General features: G+C 44.5%; 1 protein-coding gene across 1 annotated transcript in view; it reads right to left on the bottom strand.

The window, feature by feature from the left end:
• LOC6506177 overlaps positions 1 to 22,397 on the bottom strand; it is a 58,416-nt gene extending 36,019 nt beyond the window's left edge. Inside the window, exon 1 of the mRNA XM_001958364.4 lies at positions 21,607 to 22,397. The gene's annotated coding sequence lies outside the window, so the exon portion shown is untranslated. The remainder of the gene's footprint in view (positions 1 to 21,606) is intronic.
• Between the last annotated feature and the right edge of the window lie 736 nt (positions 22,398 to 23,133).

The following is a 23,133-nucleotide window of genomic DNA, read 5'->3' as shown; positions in this document are numbered from 1 at the left end:
GAAAAAAACATAAATTTAATAATTAATGCATTAAAAGGCATTGCGTGTACGGATGTTTGGGTAAAGGGTATTGATTGAATTGAGTTGGTTTTTAAATCAAAATTATCTACGACATACGATACTTTTATGGGAAATGATCAGAATATTAAATAAATCGAAAAATGTAATTTAAAACCTAAAAACGAAAGAGTATTTTATTTTCCTTTTGTAATTAAGAAATTTTAATTGGAAGAACAATAAAATTATGCCCACTGAGATTGATATTTAATAAAATTATAGCCTTTATTTTAAAAAGGGCTCATGTATCCCAGAGCTAACGATTTCCACACGCAACTGTACCCCTGCGGAGGGCGATTTCCTATGCGTCGGAGAAGTGCATGTGCCAAAAGTGTTGCCTACTTCAGGGCCCTCAAGCACCATCCTCGTCCTGAGGAACATTCTAATGAACATATACAAAAATTTCAAGTGCCAGACGCGACGATGACGCGACGCTTTTGCCACCTAGCCACGCCCCCTGCCACAGCGGCTGCTGGCCTACGCCCCTTTGGGGAAATGTCTGAGTTTGAGGCTGTCTGTCTAGCCATTGCGAAGATTGCGTTTAAATGCAGGCATTGTTGTCGTTTCGGGTCCCCATTCTCCTCCGGCATCCCCCAGCAAGTCTCCGAGGCTCAAGACAATTGAGTCTGAGAGCGTAATTTGCAACTGCCTGAGACGGCGACGGAGAAGTCCAGGATGCAAGGCCCCTGGCTCCCTAGACTCCACTCCCGACACCCGACTGGCTAGTCCCTAGACCCGAATCCCGATCCCGACTTTGGCAGGATACGGTGCAGACACAAGTGCAGCGAGCGCCTAATGAGTGGGAGAGGTGTCCCCGGAGCGGGGAGGGATCCGGATCCAACTGCCAGTCATGACTTGGCCTGGCTACCCCTAGGCATCCCACCCTCCTTCCCCTCAGCCCTTTGCATTTGTGACATGTTCTTGTTGTTGCTGCTGTTGTTTTTGCCCGGTTGCATTTTGCATCCAAAGGCCGCTGCAGGCGAGTGCACCGAAAAAGCAACACAACAAAAACGACACGGCAAAAACTGTTTGCACAGTAGCCTCCTGCCGTTGCCTTCTGGAGGAGTCTGAGTGGGAATCTCAAACAGGAGCACTGTGAGAAATTTCATGAATTAAAAATGGTAGAAAATAACAAATTTCAAGAGGTACAGAACCAGTGACGAAAGCCCTATGTGTCCAAAAACGTCTCATTTTAATTTAGTGACGAAACTGGTTGTACGAAACAAATAACTATACATACTATAATGCTTGTTTAAGGATTTTGGATTAAAGATAAAGGTTATGATTAAGCCTAGGTAATGCTTATCTTAGTAAGTTCTCTCTAGTTTCTCTCAGTGCAGACCTGGAGATGGAGCTGTAGCTGTAGCCAAAGCTGCTGTTGCAGTTGGAGCCGCTGCAGACATCGTCCTGTGGCATACCCAACAGGCGTTAATAATCATTCTTGTTTTTTGCTTTTTTCCACAAAAATAAAAAAAAAATAAAAATGCAACGAGTGATTTTTTTTCAACTTTTTTGTGTTGTTTTGTTGGTTATGGGATTGCTGTTCTGGATACCCAGGGAACTATGAAGTTGCTGGGGGTTTAATTACAGAATATGGTATAATGTTTTGGGAAATATTTTGTATAAAAATCAAAAATTCCAAAATATATTTTTGATGCTTACAAATTTCTTAATATTTTAATAAGAAATATAGTAAATTTTTTTTTATTTAAATTATTATAAAAATAAATCCTTGTAGGATATCTTGGCAGTCCCCACTATGTTACCCCAACGCATGTATTTTTTTTGTGTTTCAAGTTTTTTCTTTTGGGCCTTGGATTTCATTACTTTTTTTGCGAAACTTTTTCATTTTGTGCAGTCAGACGACGTCGACGTCATAGAGAGTGCATTGACTGAAGTCTGCGAAAATGCAGAAAACCAAAATAAAAAAAGAAAAGGAAAACGTCAAAAACCAAACCAAAACGGCAAGTGTGTGGAGGTGCGGAGGTGGCTGCTGCAGTCTGGTGTCGGCTGCTGCATCTTTTGTTGATATGTAGCGACATGCACAGTGCAGTTTCCCGGAAGGCGGTGGATCGGGAAATTCGCGGGGATGGTCGCAGGGGGGAGGCTCTCGGCTCAGCTGAGTGCATCCAAAGTTCAGTAGCTGGCAGCTTTTTGTCTCACAGGAAGCGTTTTAGCTGCGAACTAAAACAAAAAGTTGTTTGCCATAATTAAGACTTGGCTTTTGGCACAGGCCCGAGCTGCAGTTAAGTGTTATTAGTTGGAGCGTTTTCGGTTTTCGGCCATTGTTCCCCGGGGGAGGGGGGCCAAAGGAAGTGGCGGCGGGGGACGGAAGTTGCCAAGGAAGCCGGGCAGGATGAGGATGTGGAAGCGAAGGAGTCGTTGCACTTGTTAATTGCCACAGAGCCGACTTCTTCCACCCGCCGACGCGTTGCATTGCAGCCAAAGTCAAATATTTTTGTCCTCAAACAGAGCCCACCTGCTTGGCCAGCACTGTGAGAAAATGGTATGAGTTTCTAGAGTATATAAGCTCTCCTTTCTAGCTTATTCCGTCTCCTTTTTCTCTCAGTGGCCTTGAAACTGCCGCAGCCACGTAAATCATTAAATGCCGAATGACCGGCAGAGAAAACATTTGGCGAAATTTCAGGCACCAGTGAAGCCTGAAACAAAGGAATACATTTAATAGGAGTATTTCCTTTTTTTATACACGGCTTTTCGCTTGAAAAACTTCCCCAGGAGCCGAAAGGAAGGAGTCGAGCAGCGGCAGGAAACTTGCAGCAGGCGACTGCCTTTTATTTTATTTTATTTTTATATTCGACTTTGGCGGCTTTGCTCCGGCGGTTATTAGTCCGCGGTTGCACGCGAATTTGCTTTATTTTTGTTGCCGCTGCTGCCGCTTTTGGTGGAGCTCTGTTGTTTTATTTTGTTGGCGATGCAGCGACCAAAATCCAATTAGCTGCTCAAAAGTTTTGCAAATGCGAGCAGAAAATTTAATTAATGTTGACACAAGTTGAGGCCAGAGCCGAACTGAATGGAGTGTGCTTCGGCTGGAGGGGGAATTGTGAAGCGATTGAGATGTCTGCTCTGAAATATGCCAATAAATTGATGAAGTTTCAGCAATTAGATTTTGTTAACAAGTTCGAAACAGACCCTATTGTGCACAGCCATAATTGTGTTTGGCTGTGTGATTTTTTCCCGTTTTCCGGTGGTGATTTGTCAACAACTTATTGGAGCAAAAATGGCCTTTTGTCGACCAGGTCACCTGTCACTTCGGCCCGAAAAGGCCTGCTGGCCAACAGCAATCCGCCATTAAGTGCGGACCGCGGAATGGATGAGCCCGGTCTAGGCCAATAACTCAAACCAGCTACAAATGTTAACCAGACCTCCCTGCCACGCAGAAATAGAGCACGGCCAGGTGCGGGAATTTCAATTGGACTTTTTGCAACCTGCCCCTGCCACTGCTCCTGGCCCCCAGGGGGGGCAGGCCGGGCCACCAAAATGGACGCGGTCGCAGCTTTTCAAGCGTTAAAACATAAAAATGTCATTAACACTCAACAGATTTCTAGTGCGCCAACAGCCAACGGCCAAAAGCAACTATGGCCAGCAACAAACGGCTTAAATGGCCAATAACAAATTGTTGCAAATGTTTGCTGCACAGAGCCGAGAGTAAAAATGAAAACAAAAAGCCAGCTAAAAATGGCAAAGAACAACAACGCAACGGGCTGTGCGGCAAAACTTTTTTCCTTTTAGTTTTCCTAGTGTTTTATTTTATTTTGCTTGCCGGCTGGACGGCTGGCCGGCTGTTTAGGTGTAGACTTAAATTTATTTGACGCTTAGCCCGAGCTGCAGACAAGAAAATGACACAGAAACCGAGTTAAGCCGGAGAACGCGTTTAAGCCGAATCGCAGGTCGTTTGTTGTCGCTGGGCCGAAACGGGGAGGGGAGGCCCAAACGGGGGTAGTAGGTGGCGGGAGGTTGGTGGGCGGGGTAGGGTATCATTTACGCCATAATTTTTCCCAAGCGAAATATTTTCCTTAATGGTTTTTAATGAGCGGGTTGAGAGTGTTGGCACTACGGCCGCTCTACGAGGTGTTGAGAAATATGCCTGATTTATAGAATCTGCAGTCTGTATTTAACGGCGGCCGATCCGAGCCGGACCGGGCCTGGCCTGGCCTGGCATGGCCGCAACGGGCTTGCCGAGATTTTTGGGCGTTGCGAGGCAACCTAGATAGAGCCAGGAGGAGGCGGTCTCCTCCGATCTTCGACCGCAGTATCAGGCGTTAATAGTTTTTGGCTCCTCTGATGGCCAAGATCCAAGATCGGGAACAGCTTAATGGGAATCCGTTTGGGGCGGAACGAGAAAGTAATGCTGGAAAGTGGGGAGCGTTTCTCAGTCTCCGTTTTTAATATTTTAGGAGCGTCTAATTTTCTAGGAACCTAATAGAGCTGTGGAAGTGCCTCGCAGCAAAGTATCGCCTCGAAACTATTTGCATTATCTCGTTGGCCATAATATTTATATTTGCTGCCCTTTGTGGCTTTTAATGATATTCTCGCCCATTAAGCTTTCCAGTGACTGCACTTGGTGCCAAAAAAACATTATCTCTCGACAAGTTGAGCGGCTCAGAAGTTCCCACCGCGCTTGCCAACTTCCTTGGGACTTTCAATTACGGCCCAGATTGCCTGCTAACTGTTCACATCCTTATATGACTACGTGTTGACAACAAAATTAATTCAAATTAGCAGACTGAGTGAGAGAACTAACTCGGGATCCAAGGTTAGCACAATTTCAACAGCTTTGGGTTTGCGTGCCGGCAACTTTTCTCCAGCTTTTGTTGCAGCTGCCTGGCAAATTAAAATTAAAGTACCCACAGCATGTAGCAACAATAACCGAGAACGACTTGGGGTAATTGGATTTGCCTGAGCCCGATCCCGATCCCGATCCCATTTGATCTGCACTCTGCATAATGAAACGTGCAGTTTATTTTATTATTAGCAGCGGACATAATTGGCCCTGGTTTGCCGGATAATCGTTGCATGATTCTCGCCCTTTCGATAGCTTTTAGCTCTCACCTGGACTTGCAAAAAGTCTAAAAGCCTGATTAGTCGCAGGTGAACGACGGCTGGAAGGCAAACAGTGGCCCGGCTCTCTATCGCCGCTGTCGCCCCACCTGAAGTGAGACATTAATCTCAGTTAGGTTTATCTTTGATGCATAATAAATGAGCTGCTGTGCCGGGCTAAAAGCGGCTATTTATTAAATGCAGCTCCAAAAGCCAAAACGGGAAACCGTGGCCAGCACGGTCCAGCGATCTTATTAACCCAGTTCCTCAGCTACTACCCAAACGAGGGCCAAAAGGAAACGCCAAAGTCAACATCTCCGGCAACTTGAATACGTCTTGTGTTTGCATTTGCATTCCTTGCCGCCCGAATTTCCTTCCTTTTACTTTTACTTTTCCCTTTATTTTAACTTTGATTTTTTTAAATCTTTTTCCTGCCACCCAAAAACCGAGAACAAAAAGCCAGGAAATCTGCTCATGCACAAAGTAAACATGGCGAAATAAGAGAGCAAAAATTGCAATCACTTTCGGCCCGGTCCACGGAACGGTCCAGGAGCCTTGGAGCCTCTGAGACTCGACTCTGAGCAAACAGCCGCCAGCATCAATCTTCTAATGCGTTCAACAATTTTTTGCGCTGTTCCAGCAGTTCTTTATGCCCAAATGTTAATTTTTTTGATTTTTTCCTCTTCCCAGGCAGTTGTTTTTGGTGTTTACATTTAATGTAGAGAGTACTCTATCCGATAAAGGGTATGGAGTCTATTCTAAAGGGAGATCTGGTAAGATGTCAGTTTAAAGGTATATTATGGGGATTATAGCTCCATGAACACTTTATGTTATTTAAATTTATAATTTTATTATTTTTATATAGATCTATCTTTCAGAGTAGATCTATAGTATCTTAGAGAGTACTCTATCCGATAAAGGGTATGGAGTCTATCCTAAAGGGAGATCTGGTTAGAAGTCAGTTTAAAGGTATATTATGGGGATTATAGCTCCATTAACACTTTATGATGTTTAAATTTATAATTTTATTATTTATATATAGATCTATCTTTCAGAGTATCCACTTGTTCGATGCGAGCATCGCCCTATATTGACTTTGGCTGGTTAAATATTTTTCAGTCCTCAGTTTCTGGCCTGCCGAAAAAAGATTTCTGGGCCGCATTTTGAGCACACAGACCGAGCAATTGACTTGTTGTCACGCCCCCTCATAACCTGGCCCCCTCCCGAGATGGCTCCCTTTCCCCCTCTGATTTTTTTTTGGCTCTGTGACAGCAACATGCAAATTTATGAAAGCCGCTTGTGTTCCTTTTGGCTGGCTGTTGTACTCGTGTATTAATTTTTGCCGCTGCCGCAGCCGCTGCCTCTACCGCTCCGTGGTTGTTGTTTATTGATGCCGTTGGCGGGACTACGGACACGCCACTTCAGCCTGGAAGTTGGAGCTGTGTCTCTCCGAGCCGAGCTTGTTTTCGTGCAGAGAACGTTGTTAATAATTCGCTCGCATTACGCGCCGATCTCGAGGAAGATGTCGTCTTAATGACTTCATTAATATTGGCTAAAACACAGGGCCATCGGGGCAGAGCGGGTAACTGCAGGGCGGGGAAAGTGGCAGCAATCAAAGCAGGCCAAATGCAAAGCAAGTCAAGTGAACGACCCACGAAGAAATTCGCTGGCCAAAACCAAAACCGAAAACCAAAAACCCAAAACCAAAATGCAAGCCGAAATGCTTCAGTTACTTCGATTCAAGTTCCTCGCTCAAGACCTTTTTGTTGTTGAGGTTTCTGGTGCTGGCATTTCCGCTGGGGATGCAAATTGATGAGACAGCAAGACAGCCTTTCCCCCAGCTAGGTAGTTTAATTAAAATTAATTCGAAACCTTAGCGGCGGACTCAACAAAAATAATCGTCAGAGGCGGGAGAGGGCCCTGGGAATACGCCCACCCCAGAGCTTGAAGGACTTGCGATTAATACTTTTATGCTTAATATTGATGGAATCAAGTCTGGGCTCCCTTTTAGAAGTTAGCCTGCACTGCTGCAAGTTTTGGGCAACTCTTAGCGAGCTTCAGTGCCCTTAAGTTTCGTTAAGTATCCGCGCAAGTGGTGCGGTTTTCATTTAATAAACTGCTTCCCCACTCTGCCAACTGTGTTGCATTTTCCTGGTATCAAAGCCATAAAACTCATAATGCTCCCTGGCAATATACACATCATCATCATCAGTTGCCGCAGCTGCAACTGAATCAGCAGAAGTGGCAGCGGCAGTGGCCACATCCGCGTGACGACATCAAGGCGAAATTAAAATAGCGACATTTTATTGAGTTGTCAGTTGCATGGAGCACATGCAAATGCAACAGGCCACGCCTCCCCCAGCCTCCCGCGATATCCGCCCATCCTGGCAGCACAGCACACCACAGAGCACACACCCAAAATAAAAAAGGGAGTAATGGGAAACGGGAATAAAAAGGAAATTATGCAAAGGAGCAGAGCGACACATGTGTGCCAGGCAAGGATGAGGTGCTGATACCGCAACGCCCCACAGAGAAGCCTGGCTACAGCGACTCTTTCTTCAATTCGCAATTTGCACAATTTTCCAATACCTATGCCGGCACACGCGTTTGGTGGGCGATCTAGGTGGGTCAGGTCGTTCGTTTTTTGAATGGAATCCCACTTCCAGCACTTCCAGCACTGCAGAGCTTCTCCGGTCGGCCTCTGAGGGCGGGCGAACATTTTGCATAATTTGGCAGAAATTAAAAACGAGGGTAATATACATACGATATGCACATAGCCATGTACCCGCCATATAATATCCATATGCACATACACGATTATTTATATAGATCCGCAGGCCGCCGAACAAAAGAAGGGCGTTGAAATTGACACCTCGAGTGTAAGGGAACAGGCCGAGGGAAGAAACGACAAACAAATGAAGGCTGTTGAAATAAAACCCTTTTTCGACAGGCCACCGAAAGGAGCTTGGTCGAGCTGGCTGGCCTGCTGGCTTTCTAAAAAGTTCACAGAAGTATTCGCATTCATGTGCCCGGAGACTAACGCTAGTGAGGAGAGACCGAGGTAGAGGGTTCCAAAGTTAGGAAATAAAAATGTTGGAAACTATGTTGGAAGTCTGGCTTCTGGGAAGTTCTTCTCTTTATAAAACCACCTCATCGAGATATTTAAAAATATTCATATTTTTCAGCGCATTTGTTTTATGTCATCTGCCATTTCCGCCCCCAAAAATGAGCATTACCCATCCCTAGCTGGCCTCCTGCTAGCTGCTCCTGGCGAGCCCGGCACGTCTGCCACGGACACACTTTGGCAATTCATTTAATTATTATATTATACGCGAACTCGCAGGCACCAGGTCCCGTCCGTACACAGGCACTTACCCACACGGATGCATCATAATAAAGAGGAAAACGACCATAAAACGCTCGCACAAAAGTGCCAGGAAACTTGTGTAATTCATATCGCCGGAGTAAAAGCAAAAGCAGGGGGAAGACACCTCATCAAAGGACCATCAGGAGGGGCAGAAGGCGGAGGCGGAGGCAGAACCGCAAGGCAACTGACAAACACACAGATACGCACCACCACAGACAGCTGCGCTTACATGGCCAATACTGGCTTTGACAATCGAATCCGTTGGCCATATCAATTGCACTCCACCCGACCGACTACGTTTGGCATTTCCCCCACCAGTCTCCTCCTTTTTTTTTATTTTGGTGCAAAAACCACAAAATTACATTGGGCCGGGGAGCTGCCGCCGTAGCTGGTGGTGGTGGTGGTGCTGCCCCAAAGCCAAGAGCCCACAGCCCAATCTCAACTTATCGCCGGCTCTGGTCATGTTAATTTTTAACCTCAGGCTTCAGCCAAATCGAAAGCTGATCGTATAAAATTACGCCTGACAGCGGACGCTGAGATCCGAGATCGGAGATCGGGAATCGGGGACTGGGGCTGGGGGACTGGGGATCAGCTCCGAACTGAACTGAGAACCGCAAAAGGTGACACTCCGATGGTTCGGGCCGCTCCCCTGTCGCTGTCACTATATATAGATTACATATAGATATCGTACAGTTGCTGATCTCCGGCTGACTTTTGGCTGGGGTGGCAAGTAAAAGTACTCAGCAAGTAGCTGCTTTCCAACCTGATGATGCATGAGGAGCTTACTTTAAAATATTTTTGCGAATAAGTTCTATAAATGGATGCTATGCCTAATTAGCTAATATAATTAAAAGGAAAAATAATCGGATCCCAGTCCCCTGGGAAACTTTTCGCCGCTAATTAACTTCCAGCCGATGGAAAAGCAGGAAATCTTTCATCAATTTACACGCAACTCTGCCAAAAATGGTAAATAAATGCGAATAGAGAGGCGACTCAGCCATTCGTTGCGTAGGGTGCACCAGTGTGTGTGTGAGAGTGTTGGCCAACCCAGATGGCCATATCGCTGTGGGAATTAGCCAGAAAACCAATGGCCAAAACGCTTCCAGTTGGCGTGGGTGCGGAGCGGTAACCGTTAAAGGGACAACTGGTTTCGGTTCGGGCGCTGGGACCGCCTGTTGGTTCGCCAGCGATCTAATACAACATTAATTCGGTAATAAAGGTAGATTTTGTTGCCATAAATATAATAGTGGACCAGGGCAGGGTAATAAACACAAAATGTGACACAATCAAAACGGCAAGCGGCTCATTTATTGATAACAGTTGGAGGCCAATCAACCAGTTGGCCAGAACGCCCGGGCCGGAGACTATTGGCCAGCAACCGGTTGCCGGTCGGACTCTGGGCGTGTTTGGCATTTGAATTTTTATGGCGCCAGCTTTAATAAGCATAAATAGCATACTTAATTGACAAATCAAATGCAATTTGATAAATAAATGAATGTTCTTGGCTCTGGTCCGGACTCCGGAGCGCACGCAGGCCGGCGACTCGGCTTACTTAGAATTCGAGTGCAGTCTGCGGACTTTGTCTCATTTGCTAAATAAAAGTCACTTTGACTAATGAATCAATTTGCCGGGCCGCCAACTTAATGATGAAGTTCTTTATCCCCGATGAGCAGGCATGACTGTCTGATTTCCACCCCTCCGCACTTCGGCCTCGGCCGGAGGCCGGAGGCCCAAACTAAGCTGAGTTGATTAGGGGAGCCCATTAATGGACAAGCTCACAGGATATGGGATACAAAGACTGTCCCAGACAGTTCACATGACGTCTCTGTTTGTTTGTTTGTCTCTCCACCTCCCTCTCTCCGTCACCGTCTCCGCTTCAAATCTCTTCTTTTTAGTTGACGTTCCTCAATTAATTGCATGGCAAAATAAAAAAAAAAACAAGAAAGGACGGCTAAAGTAGAGTGTCTTGACTATCTGATACCCGGTACTACTCTCGCACGATCACCACCGTGAGTGATATTCATTCTGGGCTGTCTTGAATCCGGACAATATATGTGAGCATCTAGGGGGATATATATCAAAAACCCTGCAGCTCAAAACTCATCCTGAAAGTGCCGATGATCATTTGAACTTCCTCGAATTAGAACGTTCCGCCAAACCCCTTAGATTAGCTTCTTAGAAGGGAAGTCCTTGGTAGAAAGCGTTAAATGAATAATAAAAACGAAAACATACAAGACGGGAATACCTATAAGAACAATGGAAAATAAAATAAATCTTTATAGTTTTTCATAATAAATAAAAGTCCAAGACATATTGAAATCAATTATTCCTTTTATTACATTTCTTTCAAAAATCAATAAAAATGCAATCGGAAAAGGAAATGCTTTCCTCTTCCGGTTACATCCTTAAGCAAGGATACAATATACCCTGTTCTGATAAAGTACCGGGTATGACAACTGAAAACACATAAAAAACACAGAAACGGGTAAACACACAAGCAAAACCAAATGAAATCAACGAACCCAGGCCGGCAACAAAAGCAAAAGCTTGAGCTAAAGTTGAAATATACCGTTTAATGCCCAATGGCCACGCCTACTTTTCCCACACTATATCCAGACGTGGCGCAGGGGTGTGTACCATGGGGGTGGGGTGGCCCGCAAGGGGGCGGGGGAGGAGATCGAGGAGGAGCGCTTAAAAATGCGTAAAAGAGTCAACTTTGACTGCAAACTGCAATGGGATGTTGTTTGAGTTGTTGGGATACCCTGTGGTGCAAGGATAAGGTGAGGGGTATATATATGATCCCTAAGGGTGGGTCTCAGACTATAAATTTTCAGGAATTAATAAAGGTATTTATTTTTTAATCCATTACTTGGAGCTCTAAGTAGCTTAGGAGTTTAAACAATGAAACTATGGCCTATATTTCAGTTCTTAATAGTACTTTCATCTGGGAGAATGCTTTCTTAAATTTATTTTGAATCTATTTTATTTATAAAAACTCTCATAATTCTAGAAAAACAATTTATATAATTTAAATATCCTTTTTTATCCAAGGTATCCCCGTGTCTAAATCCTTGACAAAAGCTCCTTCTCCTGTTTCTATGCAGTTTTAGCTTCACTTTTAGCATTTTGCATTTTGTTTGCGCTGTGTCTGAGTCTCCGAGTTGATTGCACCTACACCACCCACCCTGCCCAGCACCACCTCGCACCACCCACTGCCACTTTATTGGCTAAAAACTTGCCGTTTTATGCTGCTGATTAGCACAAATGAGAGGCTTTGGCCAAGAAGCGTCGCACTTCTTGCTGACTTTAAAGTTTGCAGAAAAGTGCCAGAGCTTCGGGTTTCTGGCATTGAAATTTTTGTAACATTGATTTTTAATTACCCAATTGACGGTTTATGGGTCACAAAAACGGGGCACAAAAAATATATAGTATTTACGGTGCAATGATTTTTTGTCACCTGAGTCGCTCACGAAAAGTACGTGAGTAATGGACGGGCACGTGCCGGAAAAATCGCACCTAACTGGCCGTCTAATAAACAAGTTTGCTGGCCAAGGTGCGCGTGGCCTCTTCCTCGGTCTCCCCCGGAAGAGCCTCCTCTCTTTGGGCCACATTTTCCAGCTGCCTGGCTAATCGGTTGCGTAATCTTAAACGCGGAGCGGCAATTGAAATGGATTGCGGTGTCTTCGCTACCTGGAGAATCGGCAGCTGCCAGTGGCGTCTTCCGAGCCTGTTTTCTTTCTTTTTATTTTTTGTGGTGGCTCTGTTGCGAAGGAGTTGCGGGAAAAGGAGCTTTTGGCCAGCTGGTTGTCCTGTCAATGGGCCTGACCCACAATCGATGCTCAAATTTCATTGCATTTCCCCCGCCTGTGCAGCTATGCACTTTATGTTCCTTTATGTTCTTTTTACATTTTTGTAGAATTAATTTTACGCTTGGCGGACGTAACGCCATCCAGTCTGGCATAAAGACTTCCTATCGCCCAAGTCGTGTGTATCTGTGTGGCAAGAATAGTTGCAGGCAACTGCAGCTAATTGCAGCCAGTTGCAAAAATAAAGACAGCAGCGGATTAAGGCAGAGGAGGATGGTGTGGCTGGTGTGCGGCAGGAGGAGGCTGCGCGGAGAATGTTGCGCCGTGGGTCATCATAAAAACATTATGGGGAGGCGCGCAAAAACAAACAAAAGCCAACAAATTACAGGCGAAAAAATTAACACACAAAAGGGCGAAGGTTTTTCAACAAAAAAGTTAATTAATTTGGCAAAAAATAGTGTTGGAATTTCTGTGGGAATATGTCAGAAGCACTTGCCAACTCGGATTACAAAATCAAATGTCTGTCTAAAATATTAATTTAAATTTTTTTTTAAATAATATCCCTTCTTCCCAGAATATAATTAACTTTCTTTTGAACTAATTTATATTTTTTGCTCAGTGGCATTGCAACTGGTGGAATTTTTCAAAGGAATTGCAGCCAGAGCAGCAGCTGCAGATGGTGATGTCCCACCAGGCCGAGTATCTGAGTCTCCGAGAGTATCTGTGTGCGTTGTCACTGTGAGTTTGACAGGCCAACATGCGAGAATTTGATGAGCTTGGCCCTGGCAGCCTGGCAGACTGTCCCCGTCCCCATCCCCGGCCCAGGTCCACCTCCGTCGCCATCTGGATCCCCGGCGGAGGCCCCATCTCTCACCCACATCTCCCATTCAGGCCTCGCACTCCCCCTGGCATGACGAATGTAGAGTCTCTCGAGTGGGTGTGTTCATGGGTTTTCTCCCCCATACCCACCGCCAAATAAATATATATATTTTCTTTTCTTTCCTATTTTTATTTTAGTTTCTTTTTTTTTTGTTGGGATTGTTGCAGAAAGGTCAGGTTATTGTAGTTGTAGCTCTGCCTATTGTTGGCGTCGTGCGAACACGTTTCGCTCGCAGATTGGAGCGCACAGGTGTCTCGGCTTGGCTGGGCTTACCTTACCTTACCTTGCGATATCGCAGTGACCAAAAGGCAGCTCGTCGGTGATTGGCTTTTAGCCGCTGCTGTCGCCTGTCAAAGCTGGCTGGCGTTTTCGGATTTATTTTTAATAAAACTGATGTCATTTATTGGTTTACGTTTATTGTTTATTGTTGCTAAATGCCTGTCGCAGCGACTTCGCCCAGGGGTCCGGGCCCACGAGCGTGTGGGCCGCCGTGAGATTGTGTCTGCATTGGTTACATGTAAGCAGATACTTTGGCCAACAGCTTAGGAGCTGTTTACTTTTAGCCAGCTCGATGTCAAGGCCGCCAGAAAATTGCTATGTTTCATGTTTAATTGTTAAAAAGCTAATTTATTTAAACAATTTATTATGTTATGCAAATTGCAAGTTGCAAGCAAGAGGCTTTATGAACTGCCTGGTCAGAATATTACGATGTGTATAGTTTTTTAGTATCCTGAATAGTTGAGGCTCCACTATGGGGCCAGCGTTGAGCACTCCGTCGCAGACACGCTCGTCGCAAAGTAAAAGGAAAGCTGAGCTAAGCTGCACTTCAGCTTCAACTTCATCTTGAGCTTCGCTCTGCAGCCCGACTCTGTAGCTGGCGGATAAGGAGGCCCGTGGCCCACCTTGATGTGTCATCACTTGAGCGGTAGCCAGAGTCGAAAGCTGAACATCTCAATGCCTTTCAGCCTTTTTGCTCCTCTGGCAGTTTGGTCCGTTTGCGAGAGGGCTGAAAGGCGGGCGAGCAGAGGAACGCATTTTGCCAAGAAACTTCAGCCACTCGAGTTCAACAATTATGAGAAATGTGTAGCAGACGTGACTTTGATGTTGATGCGCCAGACAGCTTGGGAGCTGACAGAAGCCGAAGCCCCCGAAGTCGGAGCAATGTGGAACAGCTGTCGAAACTGCAGAGCTACAACATCTATCGATGTCTGCTTGTAATGCACTTTTAATAGCCGCCAAAAAGGAAAAAACTGAATACTGAATACATATTTTATTTTAGCCCTGACCTTGTTTTTGGGCCGCGACTCTCGTTTTCGATCGCGCTGTGCGTTGCGTGCGTTTGCCATTTTGGCATCCATAATTAAAATGTTTGCGTCGAGTGGCAATTTTTAATTACAGAAGATAAACTTTTTCATAACCATCCGAGCCAGTCCGAGAGCTTGAGCGACCAGGCTGTTGCCGCTGGTGGATCGCTCCGAAAAATACTGACCACCCGGCGTGTCTGAAGTTGAAAATATGCGACTCTACTGCCACTATATGGTGGCACAGACTTCGTATACCGAGTGGCAGCTGGGGAACGCCGGGGGCGACTATTAAACTTTTGTTAATTATCGCGATAAGGCGGCTTGTTGTGGCGCTACAGTTGGAACTGGCGGAGATGTCCGATACCAGCTGCTCCCTGTTTATTATTTTCGTTTCTGTTTGTTTTTTATATTCTGTTTTTAGTATTGATGAAGCTCGCTTTGATGTGCCGATAGAGCTTCAACTTTAACCTCAGAACTAGCTAATTGAAATGCACAGAGATGGAATCTGTGCGATGATTGATGGCGAGGCCATAAAGATGTTTACATTGGATGAACAGATTTTTATAGTCAGGCACTCACGACCCCGCTTGGAGTGATATCGAAAGCTTTAATTAAAATTTGAATGCAAAAGGAGGACATGGCAGGATATGAAAGTTGGGCATTTTTGGCTTTCAACTCTGACACTTTTGCGCGCTCTCTTCCCGCGAATCCTCTAATTAAAATGCTTTGTGGCACAAATATGAAATCTTCTAATTGGCTGCGATCGCCGCCGCTTTTTTTTCGCGGCTGATGGCACGTTGTCTGGCATGCAGTACCTGCATTCGATCAAGCACCCCTGTCCCTGTCCCAGCCTCTCCCTGATCTCACCTGACCCCTCCGAAGCCGCAGCATCGGCATGCACTTCCTTTTTGGGCTCTCGGACGAAGCCAAGACGACGCATAGAAATTTTCTTTATAAATCAGTTGTTGCAGCCGCAAGTTGAATGTTGTTTGCGGTTGTTCGAGCGTTCATCGCTCGCTGCTACAAGCCAAGTACAAAGCAAGTTGTTAAAATTCCTGTTTAAAGTTTTGTACGCACATGCAATGGCCTCGCCAGCTTCCTCCGGCCCTCATCCGCCTCCCTCCCAAATCCTCCTCCCTGCAACTTCAAAGGAAGCTGCTGCTGTTGCTGCTGCAACTGCATGTTTGCATTAAAGACGCATTTTGTTTGCCCAGCAGATCCCCAGCCATCCAGCCATCCAACCATCCAGCCAAGACGATGACGACGCCGATGATGAGGACGTCCGCAGCGTGTTAGAATACACAACATGTAAGCCAACAAAACAGTTGGGGCTACGGCCAGTCATAATCAGGTTTTAGCCACGAACCGAACCTCGAGCTGGAGCTGAAGCTGAAGCTGAAGCAGAACTTGTGGCTGGGGCTGAGCAATCGGCTTTAGCTGCCACATCCGAGGCCCATGCATAAAGGGAGTAAGCTGCGAGCAGCGAGCAGCGTCGGTGGCTCCACCAGCTCCACAGCTTATTGACTGCACATGATTGCACAAAAGAGCAGCAGGGACTAGGCACAGTGGACCAGGATCGATGGGAGTCAGTGTAAGTTTTAAAAGGACATACATTAATAATGATCTTAAAAAGGATTAAAAGGTTTGAACTATTTTTACTTAGAGTCTTAATAATATAAGTATGCTTTCAATTAGAAAAAGTAAAGTACATAAGTTAGAACCAGAATGGCTTTAACCACAGTGGCAACTTGGCCGATAGCATGGCTCTCAGGTGGGCTAAAGACAAAGTTAAAGCCAAGACTGGGGCGGGGTGCTTTTGGCCGCCTCGGCTAACTAAACAATTATGGCAACGGCTTTGCGATCGCCCAGCGACAAAAACAACTGCGATGATGATGATTGGGGAGTGCGGCGAGAATGGGGATGGAGCCAGGGAAGAGGAAAAGGAGGCAGGGACCTCTGTGGCACATCCTCCGCTCGTACATCTAACTATCCTCGTATCTATGCATCTATAGTTATTTGTATTATTATTTTGCTTTGTTTTCTCTCGCCCGGCGTTCGCTTTCCCAGCAGGGTACACTGACAGAAATATTTTATTAAAAAATAATTATTAAAAGGATAATTTTGAAAAGCTTACATTTTCGCTTTTTAGCTTTTTCTCCTCAGAATATATTGAAACAATAGCCAAAATTATTATTTTAGGTTCTATTCTGATCAAGTATTTTAGTATTAAAAGAAGTAGAAGAAATAGATTAGAAGTATTTAATTTGGAGCGTTAAAAACTTCAAAGGATTTTAAGGACCTGTTGTAATATATCTTAATCGTAAAGATTTTTTGTATTTAAGGCCCAAGAGCCCATAAATTAATTTTCAGAGTTTCTTTCTTTTCCCACAAATACTTTAATTTTCTTTCCCTTAATTTTAAAATCATTTCTAATATTACTACTTTTTAAGAGCCGTTTAACCCTCATTTATTCAATAAAAAACATAATTTATTTTCTGTGTATTTTCTGATGTGTGTTTTTCGTAGCAACCTCCCCCCGTTTTTGCGGATAGGTGCATCTCGGTTTCTGTTGATTTTTTTGCTATTGTTGGCTTTTGGTTTTATTTATAGTTAGTTTGGTTTTAACGCTCGCTTGTTTGGCCTGCTTGGGCTTCTCCCGCCCTGCCCTGCCCTTCCCGGGCGTTGCATTTCTGATGATGCCTGCAAGCTTAAAATCGTCATAAATGCATGGTTACCCACACACACTCACACACACACACCACACACACTGATAACAAACCAAACAGACGTCGCGAGGGTAATTGCATCGACGAGGGCTGCTCGAGGAGTTGCCGGCTCTCGAGACGCGTATCTCAAGGATCTCGAGTATCTCAATCTGTGGGTAATCCGGTGTAATCTGCCGGAACTTTTGCATCCACCCCCTGCCCAGGCCCCTGTCCCATTCATGTGGAGCCAAATGCAGGCGGGTTTATGTGTTTTAGTTTTTATTTTCGTCATATTCGTGTGGCGTTTGTGTGGTGGCTGCTTTTTCTGCAGTTTGTTTTCTTCGTTTTTTAGGTTTTCTCCTCATCTCCACCCCCTCCCACTCAGCCACTATAAACATATATTTTTTTTGCAGTGCCAGGTTTTTGTTGCGGTTTTCACGTGTTGCTATTTCTGCAAGTTTTTTCTTCGCAATTTGTTCTTGTTTTTGTTGCGACTTGCGACTTGCGAGCTGGAACTGGAGCTGGAGCTGGAGCCATGAAAAAGCAGCATCAACGAAACCGAAAATGAAAATAGAATAAAAGAAAAACATAAACAAAGCCCACTAGCTGGCTGCACCACCACCCCCACCCACCCACTAGTTGCCACTGCTGGAGCAGCCCCTCGGCTGCTGGCGATTCGTGTGCTAATAATTCAGCATTTGTTTCAATGTTTTTTTCCCCCATTTGCCGTTTTGTTTGGAGTGACTTTTTTGTGGCTCTGTGTTGCGCTTGTTTTTGTTTGTTTCTGCTTGCCACTTGTTTTTTTTTTCGGTGCATATTTGTATTCTACACATTTTTTGCCCTTGCCCGGCTTTAGTTTTCCAGCTCAAACATTGTAAATTATTTGCTGGTAGCGGCTCACATAAATATAGATACAATTTATCAACTCGGATGAGTTAGAGCTTAGCCCGGCTCTGTTTATTTATCTTTTGTAGGTCTTTCCCTTTTTTTTCTCTCTTTGGATTTTGGATGTTTGGATTTTTTGTTTGTGTTGTTTTATTTACAGCATCGGCTCGTTTATCAAAGATTGAGCCTCAGATGGGGACATCATCACTTAATAATATTGACACTTCTTTTCAGCCAGCCGGCCGCCACACAAAGCCCGGCCTCCGTAGAGCGGAGATAGAATTTCAAAAGGCGATTACGAGCCGAAAACGATGCTTCACTTTGGGATACACAGATACCCAGATACAAAGATACCCAGATACAGATATACAATCAGAAAATTAAGTGATTATGCTAACCGGTTCGATCTTTTTTCGTTTTGTTGCCTCGGTTTTTGCCATTCGTTCGTTCGGGCACCGAAACAGAAATTTACATCAAAATTAACTTGTTATGTGGCCATCAGAAAGCTGAAAACAGAACAAGATACTGAGCAGGCTGACAGCCTCTTCAGATCCCTCCAGCTCCAGCTCCCAGCTCTTCTCACAGCCAATCTTGTATAATTTCGAAATTAGAGCTCATCACCAGCCCATATCAAAGTCGTTCTTGGCGTCGGCGTATTCTTTCATAAGTATTTCAAGATGCTCTCACCTTTCAGATTTCAGTTCTATACCAAAGATTGGAGAAATTTGCATTGGAAGATCTGATAGGCCCTATAAATTGTAGCCAACTATGCCACTCATTAAAGGAGATCCAAAGAAATACACTAATCAGCTATGTATTTTTGATATCTTAATTTGGGCTGATTACTTCGATAACACATAATTGGCAATGATGGCCAATTCCAGATGCAAATACTCCCCAATATGAAAGTCTTATCTTAACTAAGTTTTATGGCCTGAATTATAAATTCAAATAGTGAGTAATAAAACTCACACTCTTTCTAATTAGCTTGTCAGGCGGGGGGATATGCGGAAATGGATACTTGAACTTTATCCATAATCCAATTTGGGCGAATATCATGATTCAATTTGGCAAGTTTCCTGCTTTTCGCCTGGCTTAGTGTAGTAGTTCCCAAGAAGCTCTTGTAATTAATATTTAACCCAAGAGTGGCACGAGACTAACTGCTTGGCACAACTTTGCGGCAGCAGCTGAAATTATATTACGCATACGCCGGGTGGGCTGGGAGGAGGAAGGGCAAAAGTTTCAATTAAGTGGCAAAGTTCAATTCCCCGACAGCTTCTGTCTGCCGTGCTCATATAATACATGAATTATAATATAAATGAGCAAGCTCAGCTGAATCTATCATCATAATGGCTGCTAGATAATACAGGAATCGCCATGGAAATCTTTAATTAAAGCCTTGACAATAGTTGACGACGGAGCTGGGACTGAGCGGAGCTGGGCGGGCAGACATCAAGATCTGGGCAAACAAAGGTGTCTGGGCCTGGGATGATGGCTGTCTGGTCTGGCCTGGTCTGGTGTGGCCTGCTCTAGGGGGAGTGTCCCCCTCGCGCCAGAGTCAACGATATCACCCTCGTCCAGGCTTATTTCATTCATGGGCTGTGTGGCATGTTTTTGTTTTGCGGAGCAATTTTTTTTTAGGAGCTACACACATGCGAGGGCATAAGTACGGTTGGTATGCAAAAAAATAGAAGGGTTGCAAACAGAACCCACACAGAATCTGGGATCTCTCTGCAGGGGGAGAATGCTGCCAGACGAGGGTCTCAAGTTCAAGTGCAGTTCTCCATCTTGGGCTTCCTTCCGCTGTCTAGACTTCCAGACACAGACACCAAGCCGAGCCAGACTCGCAGGGTTCAAGCAGTCGGCCAAGACAATCGGCCGGCGATTTGAATAAACATTAGAACAAGCGGCCAGAGAATGAACGAAACATGAAAGCCACATTTGTTTATGCCAGGGCCCGAAACAGTGCGAATTATAATGGCCGAGGGGCTGATGCCATAAATTAAAACACAGGCCGACAAAGACATCAGCGAGAGATGCCTATTCAAATTCGGGCTACAGATTGGCCAGCGCCAGAACCCGGCCCAGTACGTGTTGCAAATGTGTTTTGAAAATCTAAAAATTTGTCGGACGGAAGTCGCCACGTACTCGGCGGTCGGAAAATGTTCGTGAGCTTAGGGCGCTGAGTCAAGAGGTAAAAGCTAAGAGCTCTTAGCTAAGGGCAGCTGCTCGCCGAGAGGTGTGCCTCGTCGCGACCTTGTGCTGATTTTTCTTCTGACCAAGTGGCGGGCTTGCTTTCTTTATTATGTTTATGCCTGTTGCAGCAAGCCACAAACATTGCATGACTTGGACACTCAAAAGTGGCGAAAACCGCGAAACTAAGTGTTATTTTCTAGATTTTTGTGTGCGGAAAGCAAAGTTTGGCAAAGTAAAAGTTTGTCACTTCGGAGCTTGCTTTAGCACGTCTGAGCTAAGGGCTTTCAGAGCGCAATATTCTCGACATGCCAGATAAACAATTACGGGAATAGTTGAGATAGACACTTGGCTGGTTTGCAATTTATTACAGATTTGAAAAGTGTGCATATTCTGATACCTCATCGGAGAAGGTTCTAAAGATAATATATTTTTATCTTTCTTTTCTTTACAAAGAATTCTAGAAGAGTTAAGAAGAGTTCTAGAAGAATTATATAGCTCTTGGCAAATATTATTATTTGTGGGAATTCAAAAGTATGGTTTTTGTCTTAAACTTTTTTTATAGATTAATTACAAGGTATTCAGCTATTAATTGACCCCCAAGATCTGATTTTTCTTTGCCAAGTGGCTCTTGTTTCGATTACAACCGCAAATAGAGCAACTAACGTCGATGTAAATCACCTGTTAAGATTTCCGCTCATTATGTTACACCATTAGAGCCCAAAAGTCGGCGGCTGCGATAAAAAACGCCAAAGAAAATAAACAACCGGGCCATTAAATCACGCCCTTGTGGACCTGATGCGCAGGCATTCTGTTGTCGGCCTAGTTAATAATACATTAGGCCAACATCACACACTCGTCGGCGGCCCAATGCCAATACGCTAGTTACGAGCCATGTAAAACGCCAGTTGAATTGTCAATTTATACAAAATTGTCAACAATTAACATTTAACACAGAAAACAAGAGCCAGGCAAGCGCGGAGGAAGTGGAGCGATTTGAGCCACTCAGATAAGCCCAAAACGCTGTCAACTGTCAAATTTAATCATACTGTAAAAAGCTGGCTATAAAAGCCAGCTGCAAGCTACAAGATACAAGCTACACGAGATGCAAACAAAACAAAGGAAAGCCAGACGGCAAACGTAAACCATTTCAAGCCGAGTGACTGACATTATTTTGGCATGTTTGGAAGTTTATGGCCAACGCATGCCTGAGTTTCTCTGCCGCTGTCGGTCAGTGTCACAGCCGTGTGAATTTTGTCCTCATACTAGTTTTGCTTAAATTTTATTATATTTTTGGCGAAAAGCTTTGCGACAATGCCGCCAAAGGGGCTAATTATGCGCCGGCACCTACCTTCCTCGCTGGTTAGTCTGTTGGTGGTGGTGGTGTAGAGTGGCAGCCAACTTCCGCTTCCTGTGTCCGTTCGCCAGAAAAGTATCCAATTAGAATTTTTCAGTCAGCTGCGCAGGCGTCACTGCGAAAAGCCGGAAAACTATGGACTCTCAAATGTTGGCAACAAGGCCCCGAATGCGAAACAAATGCGAACTTTCGCCACAACTTTTTCATGCGCTGCTGTGATTTTTCAATTTTTCTATTTTACAATTTTTCAATTTTCATCTGCCATCTGCAGCTTGCACTTGCCATGAATATTTCATTCAACGACGATTACTGGCAGATGGATTTTAATACATATTTGATCTACTCCTATTTAATATTTATTTACTCTATTTGTTGCTGTTGTGGTTCACGCACCGCACACAACATTTCTCTTTGGCACTCGGTGTATTGAATATTAAATGGGTTTCAAAATAAATATTTCAATCTGTGTTATCTATTAAATCCGGTAGATGCAGGCACTTCAGGCACAATTTTTTGTATATTTTTTTGTTATTCGCACACACTCTAATTTTGTTTCATTGAATTAAAAGTATTCCCGATGGACTGCCGAATAAATGATTCAAAACTTTGCGTTTCAGTTCGCGAAATTCGTTGTCCTGTTCGAGAAACGAGTTTGAAATCGCGAGCGATTTGTACGCGACTTGCTGGCGTCTGGCGAGCGACTCTGCGTTGTTAACTCAAAGGCAGCCGAGCGACGACTGCGCTGCCGGAAGACTGCTGCCCCGGCTTTGGCTCCAGAGTCTGAAGCCGCATTCGCATTTGGCTGGATTCGTATCTGCATCCGATATTGAGTCTTGGACCGGCACTTGTTGATTATATTCATAATTTTTAATAAAAAATAATTATTTTTATTTCTAAATAATATAATTATTCTCATTCTAATTGCTCTATACATTTTAAATACTTTTTATTCATTCATGGCAAGTAAATTTCAAATAAATTCTTATTCCTATATTAAGACTGTTTATTTGTTTTTAATATTTTAGCATAAAAAACCATAAAAAATTAACCATAATTAGTTAAAATTAGCTTTAAATTACAAGTTGAGTGAGTTTCCGAGTCCAATCGGACTCTCAACATGTTCCTGCACCACCATGTTCCACTTCCTCTGCTCTGCTCTGCGGCACGAGAGCGAGAGAGCCAACATCGTGGCAGCGCTGCCGACGTCGACGCAGACAGCATCAACATATTTGTTCCGATTCCACCAGAACCCCTCGGAATCGAAGCACTCGTTTCCATTCCGTTCCACTCCACTCGATGGAAAACCGGCTTGCGCAGCTCGAGTGAAAGTCGAGTTGAGTGGATTGCGGAACAGGTTTCGTTTTGAGTGACTTTCGAGTTAATTACTCAATTATGCTGCTCTACCCCGAAATAGTTTGATATGCGAGCGGTGTGTGTGTGTGTGTGTGTGTGTGTTTGTGAGCGGGCTATGCAATTTAGTGGCTGTATTTTTAAAATTTATTGTTTTTTATCGGCCAGAGT

The sequence above is a fragment of the Drosophila ananassae genome, chromosome 2R, assembly GCF_017639315.1.
Source record: "Drosophila ananassae strain 14024-0371.13 chromosome 2R, ASM1763931v2, whole genome shotgun sequence".
In the NCBI taxonomy this organism is placed as follows: domain Eukaryota; kingdom Metazoa; phylum Arthropoda; class Insecta; order Diptera; family Drosophilidae; genus Drosophila; species Drosophila ananassae.
Note: the sequence above shows the minus strand (reverse complement) of the source record. Positions and strands in the feature narration are given on the sequence as shown.